The sequence below is a fragment of the Scophthalmus maximus genome, chromosome 14 (assembly GCF_022379125.1).
Source record: "Scophthalmus maximus strain ysfricsl-2021 chromosome 14, ASM2237912v1, whole genome shotgun sequence".
NCBI classification, from domain to species: Eukaryota; Metazoa; Chordata; class Actinopteri; order Pleuronectiformes; family Scophthalmidae; genus Scophthalmus; species Scophthalmus maximus.
Window position 1 is genome coordinate 14,187,249 of NC_061528.1, and position 13,183 is coordinate 14,200,431.

At 39.6% G+C, this 13,183-nt stretch overlaps 1 protein-coding gene across 1 annotated transcript in view; it reads left to right on the forward strand.

Annotated features, from left to right (window-relative positions):
* LOC118282502 (ephrin type-A receptor 6-like) overlaps positions 1-13,183 on the forward strand; it is a 291,167-nt gene continuing 277,984 nt past the window's right edge. The window contains exon 1 of the mRNA XM_047337335.1: positions 1-558. The gene's annotated coding sequence lies outside the window, so the exon portion shown is untranslated. The remainder of the gene's footprint in view (positions 559-13,183) is intronic.

Below are 13,183 nucleotides of genomic sequence, written 5' to 3' on the forward strand. Positions count from 1 at the left end.
ATGCACCATTTCGTTGTCTGCCAACCGCCATAAAAAAATCAAAGAAGAAGAAGCGCGGCAACAATGTGGCCAAAAGACATATGTCTGCCGGAAAGCCAGAAGAAGAAGAAGAGGAGAGAGTGAGTCGGGAGAGAGAGTCGGGAGAGAGTCGGGAGAGACACGGGAGAGAGTCGGGAGAGACAAGGCAGTTCATGGATGGATTTTCTGTGTTTGTGCAGCAGAAGTTTGGACATTATTCAGATTATCATATAGATATTCTGCAAGTTGACATGTTGTGTGAGTAAAAGAGGACTTCTTCCCGACGTTTGCTGCACTGTAACTCATAACAAGCAAGTGAGTGGTCATTAGCATAGCAACGGACTTTAGCCTGATGCTGCTAGCTAACCTAGCTAGCTATAGTAGCTCTGTCAGGCCTGGAGGCAGCTGCTAGCTAACCCAGCTGGAGTCATGGCTTCACATGGACTCCGCTGCTGATCCGCAAATGAGGGACAACAACCAGCTGAGTTTTGGACTGATCGTCTTCCCAGGAGGAGAACAACCTATCACTTTAAAAAAAAGGTACAGCTCTTTAATTATTTGTTTTGGCACTAATGCGAGTGAAGTGACCACTTTTCTGGTTTTCAAGTTTCTGGTCCTACGATCTCAAGCATCACATCAGTCCTGCGACATTTCTTTATTTGGTCTTATTATTTTTGCCGGCTTAGTATAGTGGGAATATTGATGACGTGCATACTCTACATGAGGTCCATGAAAAACACCCCAGTGGAAAGCTACAAACAACTCAATTTGAATTGAATGCTAAGGTTTGGGTTCAGTTATGTAGTTGTGTCTGCATAGAAAACATGTAACTTTCGCGCAAATACCAAAAGTATCCTTATCCCGATACCTACAGAGAATTCTAATGCTGTTAAGAGTGTTGCATATGGTCCTGAATTTCCAGAAACATTCAGCTCACTGAATCAGGAGCTGCTCTCCTCCCACCCGCGGCCTGTCTGAGATGATGGAGCTGCAAACAGAGACATGACTCCATTGCAATACACTTCTCAGATTTCTACATGTCTCCCACATGTCCTCTGGCAGCGCTCTTCAGATCCAGCACACCCCATCACTAAATCACTTCCAACCCACAGTACAGGCCTAGCTTGTGGGATAGTGAAGCAATGCGAGCCCCTGCTGACCTCTCTGGAGCTCGACTGTCCCCCGTATCTGTAAATCAGTCCTCCGACGATTTCCCAAGGCTGCTCTGGCTCTGAAGGTCAGGGACAGGGAGGATGTGACCTGAGAGGTCAGAGGCCATAGGGAAAGTAGTTAAAAGCCCTGAATCCCACTGAGACAGGGAGAGACAGGGAGAGACAGGGAGAGTAAAAGAGAGCAGGGCAAGAGTGATGGAGTCTGATATACATAAGCAACGAAAAAAAGCGCAGAAAGGCAAGGGTTGAGTGTTTGATGGATAGAGGAATGAACTTGTGAAAACAACATCCTACTGTGGTTTGGTATGTAGGGAAGGAAACACAAACACACACACTTACCCTGTAGCAACCCACTTACAACCTCCTGCCTACACTGGAGAGTTAAGCGAAAATCAATAGTATCATTTAAGATTATGGCCTATTCACTTATTCAAGCTATACTGTGCCCAAAAAGATTAAAAGCTCTCCATTGGCAGCGTGTTTAAAAGCAGCCATTTCAAATCAGTTCCACACATGCACATCATATTTCTCATATGTCTCCCTGACTTTAATACGATACTGCCTTCCGACTACTTTTACATGTGCAGACGACTCGTCTGTTGCACACACTTGGTGTCATTCATGTTAAGCTGTTTAACTGAACCTTTCATACCCTGCGATTGAATCTCCCAAGAGCCAAGAGCGAACCATTTATCAGAAACTTCCTATCATCCAGACATGTGTCTCCTCTGCAGATAGAAAAGTCTGCAAGGAACAATGGAAAGTATGAAAATGTTTGAGGCATGACGGAGCCTCTCTCTTTTTGATCGACATGCAAAAAGTAAAACATTAAAACTGTTGCTGCTGATTTTGTTTTCAACACCAAAATCAGCCTTTCATATTGCTTAACAATGCTTCCCGTTTAATTTGTTACTGCAAGTGTTTTGCCAAAAGAGACCTGATTGAATTTGTGTTATTTGAATATTAGTCTGCATTTGATAAGAGATTAGATGGACACAATAGATGTTTTGGTGTAGTTAAACTTACAATAATTACATGACCTTGGTTGTATCATATGTAAGCTACTCCAAATGGAAATAGAAACACACATACACACACACACACACACACACACACACGAGAGAGAGAGTGAGCTCATAAGGAAGCCACTTCTGGCCCAGGAGTGAGGTGAAAATAGAATTTTCTTCTCATCTGAGGATTCATTCAAGGTTAGCCAAGTGAGAAAGAGCTTATACCACACGATGTGTTCTGGCACTGCCTCGCAGTTATGTCTCCCAGAAAGGTGGAATATCGACTCCTCCATCTCTCTTGGTTTTGCTGGGGAATTTTTAATAGTGTACAGTGGGGTATCCCTCTTGTTTGAAGTATCCTGATGGACATGGTTTGTGTGAGCAACGTTAGTATAGTTTGATAATAACATAAATTCTGCAGGGGATCTACACAGTCTGGCAACTTTGCTTGTTTCACAAATGTAGTTTTCAAAACCACAGAATGTGTTCAAGTGTTAAACCCAGGTAAACATGTACAAAAATCAATTTAAGAATCAAATATCCTGAGCTCAACTCATCAAAGTGATCAAAATCCAAGCTTAGTAGACTCAGTGACTGCTACTGGCTTCTCTCCATTGTTCTGCTGAGGTTTTATTAATTGATCAACACTGAGCACCAATGGGAGAAAGGAGGAGGTGAAAGTCTGATAGAAAGGTCATGAACCTCTGCCATTGATTCAAAGATAAAAAAAAAAATGTGAGAATTACATGATTCTGTGTTTGAACCTGGGAAAATGAATACCCAGCCTGTATTCAGGGACACATGATATCTGTAGAGATTAAATTGCACAGGTCAATGTGCAGTAATCAATAATATATTGAAGGGGCTTTATTAATACAGTTTGGCAATTAAATAATAGGGTTGGATACACATACATTATTCACTTTGTTAGAAGTAGTTGGCCTCAACTTAAAACAATTATACACACTGTCTACAGTAAAATTAGTATGATTTCCTTTGCTTTAGAACATGATGTAACAGTTATTATTTATACTTTCTGCCTATTTGCCGTACCCAAAAGAAGAACTTTAAGGCCATAATTTGAAAGGTATAATGTCCTCTAGATACTGAAAATGTGCTTATTTTATGTGTAACTAAAACACAATACAAGCTTTATTAGTTCATATCGCTACTAACAAATACATTTAGCAACGTATTATGATGTTTTCTCTATATCAAAGAGATTTTGATATACATATATATAATCTTTTTTCTTCATTGAATACTTCTCAAGGGTCTCAAGGGTAAAATCCAAATAATTGCTTATGGTTTTCAAGCACTAGTCTTTTCTGTTTTTTCTTCATTTTCCGTCTTAACTGTTTTCAATTCTTTAGTCAGTCGAGCAGTATTCCCAGACAGACTGCCCCAATGAAGCATCCTATAAATATACTGTATATATTAATATATATATATATGTTCCCTCATCTGCACATTTTTAGTGGGTTTCTACAGCAGTGTGTATGTCAGTGTGTGGATGTGTTTGTGCCTGTACAACAGATGGGTCTCTGTGGGGAGCAAGGGGTGTATGTGCCCATCTCCTGTCATCCCCTCAGGATCTATAAAGCATGTAGAACAAACAGTCTAATTAGTTACACACACACACACACACACACACACACACGCACATAGAGAGAGAGAGAGTTGTGCTCCATCATGGGTCAGACACATATTACTCAGTGAAGTCATATAAATGCCTCACAACTGTATACCTACACACACACCCTCCTGGCTCCTGAAACCTTAAGTTTTTACACCTCATAAATTTGATATTATTGTCCACAATCCATGTTTCCTAATGAAATAAGATTGCGAATGTCAAATCAATTCAATTACAATGCTAGAGGTGTTATTATACTTTTATACACATATGACCAATACTCCTGTGTGTAAAATAAACCACTAAACATAATATAAGTTACCAAAGCTGTTGTCTCCTCCTTTTGTTGTAACAAATGTGTGGGTCAACAGATGCAATCCATCAGATCCATGAGACGCTGATAGAAGCTGTGCTTATTCAAGCACAGCCAGGATTATTCAAACATGTCAGGCCCAGACACCAAGGCCATGCTGCAGACACTTATGACTGTATGTCACACAAGCTGCATTTTTTGTCTCTGCATTAGAGTTCCATGTCATGTACAGCAGGTCTGCATATTTCACTATATTTGTAAATGGATTAAATTGAATCCCATCAAATATCAACAAAGGAGTAGAGCAAGTTTCTCGATGTTACATCGGTATGGAAGAAAAGTAAACACATTCACATACATTTTGATGAAAACTGTTTCCTGGATCTACAGAACTCAAGGTCAATGAAAGAGATGGTGTGTTTACATGTCTTCTGTTCAGCTGCTGTCATGCACCTTAAGTTATCTTCTAGACATTAATCTGTGTAGAGCTGGTGGCTACCTTTTTCTATTCTTTATGCTAGATGTCAGTGCGTGCGTGCGATGGTGTGTGCGGTGCGCGCACACTCGTGCACACATGCACGTGCAAGGGCGCGTTTGAGTAAGTGTGTGTGTTTTCCACAGGGTTAGGTTGAGATGAATGTGTTTGTCAGTGATGAATCTACTAAATCTGTAAAACACTGGTGTCCTTGAACTTCAGGGTCCGTCATATGCTATGTGCGTGTGTGTGTGTGTGTATGTGTTGTGCGTGTACTAGGTATTAGTGATGTTATGGGGACCAACATCTGTTCACAAAGTCACATTATGGGGTCTTGTTTTACGGTTATGGTTAGGGTAAGTCTCCAGGAAATAAATGTAAGTCAATGCAATGTCCTCTGAAGTCATGGAGACACAAATGTATGTGTTTTTGTGTGTAGCATCTTCAGTTAGATGCTACACACTGAGTGATGTCTGTAATGTTGTCATGACCTGAGTGGTGAACGTGATTAACTATCCTAGCTGGCACATTTTTTCATAATATGGGCAATATGTTTACTCATCATGTGTTCATACAACACAATAAAAATAGTGTCACAAATTTATGTCAATTTAAGTATATGACGAAATACTAATATTGCACATTACACAATGACAAGGTTAGACTTCCTCATTCCTTTACTAAACAACACAATGTTTGGTAAATCAAACCTCCACTATTTCTATCGGTTATGTCTTGTTTTTCTTTTATTTTCTGTTTAAAGAGCTGTGGATGACCTTGAATTTGATTACTCTCATTAACTGAAAAACAAGATGTGTACAGCTCACTGGTAAGATGATATGAACTTTGGTAGGAAAAAAATAAAAATAAATTGAGATTGCCTCTCAAGAAATATAAAATCACATTTTAAATTTTCTTGCCGCCATGACCATACTAAGAATGAATGAACCCTCATCCATGATAAGAGTGGCTCTTATTTCCCCTCTCCCTGCTCTGTCTGAAGTGTTTACAGTTGCTGCTTTCACAAGTTGACTGTGCAAAGTGAGGTATAAAGTAAACAGGCTCCCTCCTCACAAAGCCTTTCTCTTCTTTTAAGTCTTTTAGGTGTGGGGGAGGAAGAAAAAAACAACCTTCTGAGAGGAACCCATATCCAATGTCATCTGTTTCCTCAGGAAAAGGGTGATAATATAAACAATCATCCAAACAGAAGATGAGTTTTAGAGGACCAGGGCAGCATTATTTAGGTATGAAATGGCACTGATATACAGTATATCTAATTCAAAAGAAGAAGAAAAAAAATGTTTCCGCACCTAAAGTCAGAGTCATGACTGCGATGACAAGGATATCACCCCTCTATGTCTTCTCAGCCAATATATGAAGGCTGCCAGTTTTGTGAACGTAGGCCTGGAGCCAGAGATACAGCTGATAGGTTCAGTTCCCAGCAGTGGTATATTTGGCTTTATCAAACAGCACAAATCTGAAATTGTATTCCACATTTATCTAGCAATATGGATTTCAATTTAGATTCAGTTAGTGTCACAGTGGCTTTTAGTAATTGTATTTCTTGTGAACAAGGTCCAGTTGTGGTCACCATGCTAACATGCAAAACGGAAATCGTTCAATTTTCACCATCGTAGTATAGTTAGTTTGCATATTATCATTACATGATTTTGACCTAATGATAAAATCAATAAAAGTCATCCCAAGGGAATTGGAATTTTCTCTTTGAAATTGTATGGCAATCCATCAGAAAAAGTTTCAATCAAACCCACAAAGGTCAACCTCGTGATGGTTAAAGAGGGAAGAAGTCAGGGATCACAAAGTTATATCTGGGGACCATGAATTGTTGAACCCAATTCTGTGTCAGTGCATATATGTAGATATTTTGACACTCTAAGTAAAGACATAGTCCAAAAACCAGTTGCTGGCACTAGAGGAAAATTGAGGAGCTCACCAAAAGTCACAAGGATTCATCATCTGGGAACTATGAACATTTTTAATGGTAATCCATCCTGTATTTGTTTACTATTGTAGACCGACCAACCGACCGACACAGCATGTTTCACTTGAGAGGCAGTTGTTACCTTAACCCCTAAAGATTCCTGTGGAATATGTCAAAATCGCTCGTCCAAAAACATACCCAAAATAAATTGAATGCTGCTCTTGAACCCCTTAGAGGCATGGTGACAGACAGAGGTGTACCGTGCCTTTAGGTTACATATGTATGGGTTATGTACTGTAGATTGTATGAAAATAATCTACAATGATAAAATCTAAGTTGCTTCATGAATGTGGGTGTCAATGAATAAGAAGGCATATGACCCATGTGTTTAACTCTAGTCTCATGAGTCTGGTAAAGAATCTTGGGCTGATTTATATCTATTTTACTTTGTACAACAAAGTACAGGTCTATTTATCATACATATTTGTAAGGAGAGTTCCAAGGAGGCTTGTTTTCTATTAATTAAAACCTGTCATTGAATTTGTCAGCCATAAATCCATCAGTCAAATCTACTTCACAGGGAGGAGGCGGAAGTTAACAGACGACTGACATTTTTACCTTCCAAAGTGACCTGGAAGGTTACCACGGCTTTTTCTACAACTCTAGCTGCCTTGCATCGTCTTTGGTTGTACATCAGCAACAACATTCTTTCATTTAGTCTGTAAAGCATAATCTTGATATTATACTCTCTCTTTTTTGCTTTGCACTGTCACTACACTATATCAAATTAATTTTCTAGTTAGGTGCACACATTTTTTGTGTGTGAGTACATTTGTTGAGTGCGTGGTGTGTGTATATGTTCAACACTCAGGCTTCTTGCCAAGATGCTTGGTGTAAAGCAGGAAGTATGGAAACAGCAGGCTTATTTCTCCTGAGTTTATTGTTCACATGGAACATGAATCAATTGTTTTCTCCTGTTTCGAGTCATAAATAATTCCTCTGTGCACATGTATGTGTGGGCAAGTGTTTCTTTAGTGTGGAGGTGCATGTTGATTGGAAATGATTTACGAACAGTGTGTATGAGCTAATGGACTGCAGCCAGTAAACACGGTGTTTAAGATGTCCACAAGCTGCAGACGTGTGGTAAATTAAAAAGTGGAATTGTCTGGCTTGCATTATTACATTACATTCGTTTAGCTGACGCTTATGTCCAAAGTGACTTACAATAAGTGCATTCAACCATGAACATATTATCCCAAAACTGCAAGAATCATGCGAGTAAATAAAAAATTATCAAATTGGCCAAACGGCTTGAAGTGCTCAATTTTAGATTTTTAATGTTTTTATGATTCATGGACCAAGGTGCGGTCTGAACAGGTGAGTCTTTCGGTCTGCGACGAAAAGTTTATAGGGTTTTTGCTGTAATGATGTCAATGGGGAGCTCGTTCCACCGTTGTGGAACCAGAACAGCAAACAGACGAGATTTTGTTGAGCTGTCGCTGCCCACCCCTCGAAGTGAGGGAGTAGCAGGCTGTTTGGCAGTGGCAGAGTGGAGTGGACGGGCTGGGGTGTAAGGTTTGACCATGTTCTGGATGTAGGAAGGGCCTGAGCCATCCGCAGCACGGTAGGCAAGTGAATCAGATTCGAGCCACCACCGGGAGCCAGTGCATTGTGCGAAGGAGCGGTGTAGTCTGGGAGAACTTGGGTGGGTTGAAAACCAGACCATTATTTCTTTCTTTTACTCACACCCTCTATTCCCCCACCCAGTTTCAACCAGTCTCTGGTAGAAAAGAGAAGGAAATAGCACTAAGACTTTGTTGTGCTGCCAAGTTAATTTCCTGAGCAGCCATTGTGCTTGTGGATAATTGTTGTGTCTTTTCAAAAAAGACAAAGCCAGAGCCTTGGAGTGAGGTAGTGCCGATGCAGATGTGCTGGCTTTTCCTTTCACACAGATTTCATTCTGTGACTACCTCTGCTAATAGCATCAACACTGTCCCCTGATTCTGTGTTTGTGCCTTCACAGAGGGGCGAGGTGGAATAAAGGCACAACCTTACCTGCTACTGTGTCACAGGGAGTTGTGAAGTCGAACACCTTTGTATTCTCCAATGCTTATTTAATCACAGCTTATTTGTGTCACATTTTTGCTGTTTATGTTCTGGTAGTCTTCCTCCATTATTTTTATTCCTATCATACCACGTGTCCATGAGGACAAAGGGATGTAGGATTTAGGGGACACATGTTTTGCTGCCACCATGAACCTGACCTGGAAAATCAGAGGTGAAGTGAATGTAGCAAAATGGATGTTTAATATGTTGACACATCCTTCTCTTCTTTAATCCTCAGGATCAAGGTATCAGAATTTCAAACTTATCATAAGTATTTCTCATTCCCCCTGAAATAATTCTTCATAAAAGCTATGGTTACAGGGATTACAAAATGGTATTTGAATATAAATGACAGTCATGAATTTCAAATCTTCGTATGTGCAAAGAGGCATTAGAAATTATGACTAAAATCTCTGTCTCGTTAATGGTGAAAGGAGTTCAGAATCACCGATGGAAGGGATGAAGTTGATGATGAGGTTTTGCTAATTTAATAGCGGCATTGTAATTCCCTCTCAGTGGCATTCACGCTGCCTCCCTCTTTCTCTCTCCCAATCTCTCTTTCTTTGTATCTTTCTCTCTCTGACTCAAACACAGACACACACACACACACACACACACACACACACACACACACAGACACACACACAATGGCACAGTGGTGTGTGTGCAGCAGAGCAGGAGGTCTCGGAGGCCCAATCTCAGAGCTAGCAAGGTACAGCCATAAAACTGACAGGCCAACTAATTATCCCAGAAATTACAACATCTTAATGTTCGTGCTCACAGCAATGTTCACGGGGAACTCTGTGTGTTTTTGTGTGCTTGCTGCATGCGTGTGTGTGCGTGCGCGTGTGTGTGTGCGTGTGTGGGTATGTACGTTGGAGAGTGTTTATTATGCTGACAGCTGGAGGTGGTCTCCTGCATGCAGAGTAGAGAGGACAGATGTATGTCGCAGCTCTTTGTTCTGATCTACACTGCTTACTTCAACTACAACTCCAAAACACAAAGAAGAATCAACACTTCAAAATACCTTTTTTCTTAAGTTAAATTTGTGAAACCCTCAGTGTTTTATATCTTTGCATCCGATATCCCTCTCCTCCTTTTGTGTCTTGATCTGTCTGAGCCCCATGCAATGCTTTCGCTCTGTTCTTGACTAATGTCTCATGATGTTCACATCCGTAACTAAAGTTGCTGCTGTGTGATCAACTGACTGAACTGACACCTTCATTAATTTGTTCTGTCTGGAATTAGTTCAGGTGAGTCAAAGAAGAAACACTGTATTCTCATAAATATAAACCCAAACAGATCCTTTTATCACGGTAAACATAGTTATAAAGTGCTTCTTATAGGTATATATTCTTGTATAGAGAGAAAGAAACAAACAAACAAAAAGAAAATCATAGTAGCCACCCTCTCCTTCAGCAGTTGTCAGTGGCAAGCCGGGGGTGAATGTAATCCCCGGGTTTTCTTTGACAGTAGATAGGCAGTGTGATAAGAGCTGTGCAAATGCCATCATCGATTCACATCACTGCTAAGGCTCGAATACCCTGTCAGGAAGCAGACACAGGATTACAAAAGGAACAAGAAGGGATTTACCCCCATCTCATTCTGCTCCTGGAAAAATACCACCATGGCTTGTCAAGCTACCATAATGTGGTATGGTTATGATAAATTCAAAGACATGTTGACATATACAGAGATTATCTATGGGCCTTTTTTTCAAACATCATACATTCAAAATGTAATCCAATGATAAGACATTAAAGTAGCTACGACTCTTCAGAGAGTCTCACCATTATTTCTTCCAATAAGGACTTTTTATATTACATTAATGTTCTAAAAGTGTGTTTAGACAGAACTATTTTGTGCTGTCTGTGTTGATGTGTGTGAGGATGTGATGTCATGGAGTTTCCATCTAAATTTAGGACAAACGTTTATGCATATTTCAAGAAAATCGGCTTAAGATAATGCGAATTAGATAGCAACACACATTCACAGAACCATCTGGGAAGGCTTTGTTGAAAACTAGTTGGCACCTTTAAAACATACTTGGCAAGTGATTGGATGAACCAATCCGTCTATGACTGTCTATCTTGGTTGCCAAAGTCAGTGTTGTTCTTTGTTCTCTTTTCATGGAAAAAATACGTTTCTGATTAGACTGATGCCATAGCAGCATGCTAACCTCATTAAAAGCTGACCTTGTCAATGAACAGTCACTTCACTTCATGCACCAACTCAGCTAAGCCTGACAACTTTTTGCAATAGTCCAACTTTTCTTTAACGTTCCAACACCTCCTCTCAGGTAAAGAGAATCATAGTGTGATTGTTTAGATCAAGCGCCAACTGAACTCAGAACTCACAAAAAAGTCCAGTGCTTTCTGTCATTTATCCTCATCCCAACTTTTTTTCTTCTAGTCTTTAAATATTAATGAAGTAGATTCATAAAGGATAAAGGCCCAAGGATATGTGTTTGTCACTTTAGTTGAACAATAAGTGAAGGAGTGATTTGGGTTTCAGATCTAGTTGGACAATCTCAGACAAATTTGCATCTGATCACATTATTACACAAAATTTTTTATGCAACTGGGTCACTAATAAAATCGCCAAGGCATTCTGTCTGAACAAAGTATATTCAAGATTGTTTTCTAAAGTGTTTAACGAAGTTTGGTATCATTTTTGTAAAGCGGGGAGTAATTTTCCATGACTGCTTTGCACCAGTTATTTGCAAATGTTAAGCAAACAGAAATAAATTGAATGAATGGGACACATCTACCATTCCTTTCAATTTCAATGTTGTGTGCTGGTAAATATCTGCAAAACAGGGAGGGTGTTTGTGAGATTGACTTAAAATAATCTACAATTCCCATCTGGAACATACCAAAGGAACTTGCCACCCAACGTAACAGAAGCTATATTATTTTAATTTGTTTGTGAAGCATCTGATAGAAGGTATAGACGGTCATATGTTTGAAGACATTGGTATCAAAACTGATGAATGAATTGGGTATTCACAAGTTTTTATCATAAGCATGGACTGTATATGTGTCCGACTCATGCTTGTACAGTTTTTGAAAATGCATCACAACAAAGGAAAAAGAAGACAAGTTTCAACTTTCCACACACACACACACACACACACACACACACACACAGACACACGCACACACACACACACACACACACACACACACACACACACACTTAGCAAAGAAGCAGCAGGTGTGAGCCCTGCTGTTTTGCTAATGCCTCAACATCATTAACTGTGTCCCAAATTTGCAAGGGAAAAAAAAAGAAAGCAAAGCCAGGGAGAGTTCATCAAGAATATGAATACTGCATGAGAGCCACAGAACAAAAGGTTTCAGGGCACATTTCTCTTTAAAGTCCGATTCGTGCTCATGCATTCCTTTTTTTGTAGAACGCACAGGGGCAAACTTTTTCTTACCCAACGTCGGACTCCAGTAATTTTGGATAAAAAGATGAGAGCAGAGGATGGAGATAGAAAGACTGATGAATGGGGATCAGCAAAAGATAGGCAGGGAGACCGCTAGAGGGAAGATGGATGGACATCTGGGTCACAGTGATGGAACGCGAGATTGATTTGGAACGAGTCTGAGGAGCCAGTGCAGGTCAAAGCCACCAACTATATTACTGTCCCAGACGATTCATCTCGTCTACTGATAAACTACCTTGTCTGTTCATTGCAGAAAAAGAGAGAACAGAAGAGAATGTAATACAAAAGAAAAGGTTTACAATTACACGCTGATAGTAGAAAAAAATTAAGGCAAAGGATGTGGACCATTGTAGACTGATATATAGCTCATGAAAACAAATGTTATTTTGTATGAACTTTCTAGCCAGAGTTTATGAATTTGAGTAAAAAAGAACAATATATTCTCCTCACTTTTTTGTGAGGATAAAATATTATGATACGACATCTGTTGTCTAGACCTCTGTTTTCATTTTTCAAAGGAGGATACAATTGTTTTTGGACATGTTTGTGGAATTAGTGTCTACAATCTTCAACCTTCAGGAACAAATATTCCACCATTATTATCAAATTGCAACAGTGATTTTTCATGTAAACTGGGTATTCCATTTGGATATTGTTTAGATATTCCAAATGTAGCATGTTCCGATATCAACAGGATTTTGAATATGTGCAAATATTGGGACTACATAATGGGGACAGTTGACATCAATGAGAGTATGTAGGATTGCATGTAAAGAGGAATATTATTGGAGTATTTGTTTACCATGTAAACAGTTAAGTGGGAATACTCACATAGTTAACATTTTAACAGCATTTTTCAACATTTAGTGGAACGCTAATTAGCCCCCCCCCCTCCCTCCATCTTTGTTAGTTACTAAAACTACGCTGGCCAAATGAAATTCACTAGTTTTATCATACTTTTCCATCTGGGAAATTTCACCCCTAGATCTAATTGACAATACATTAAAAAAGGACAGATCTCTTTGTTTTACACTGAAACACTTTGCTTCCATCATTACATTTG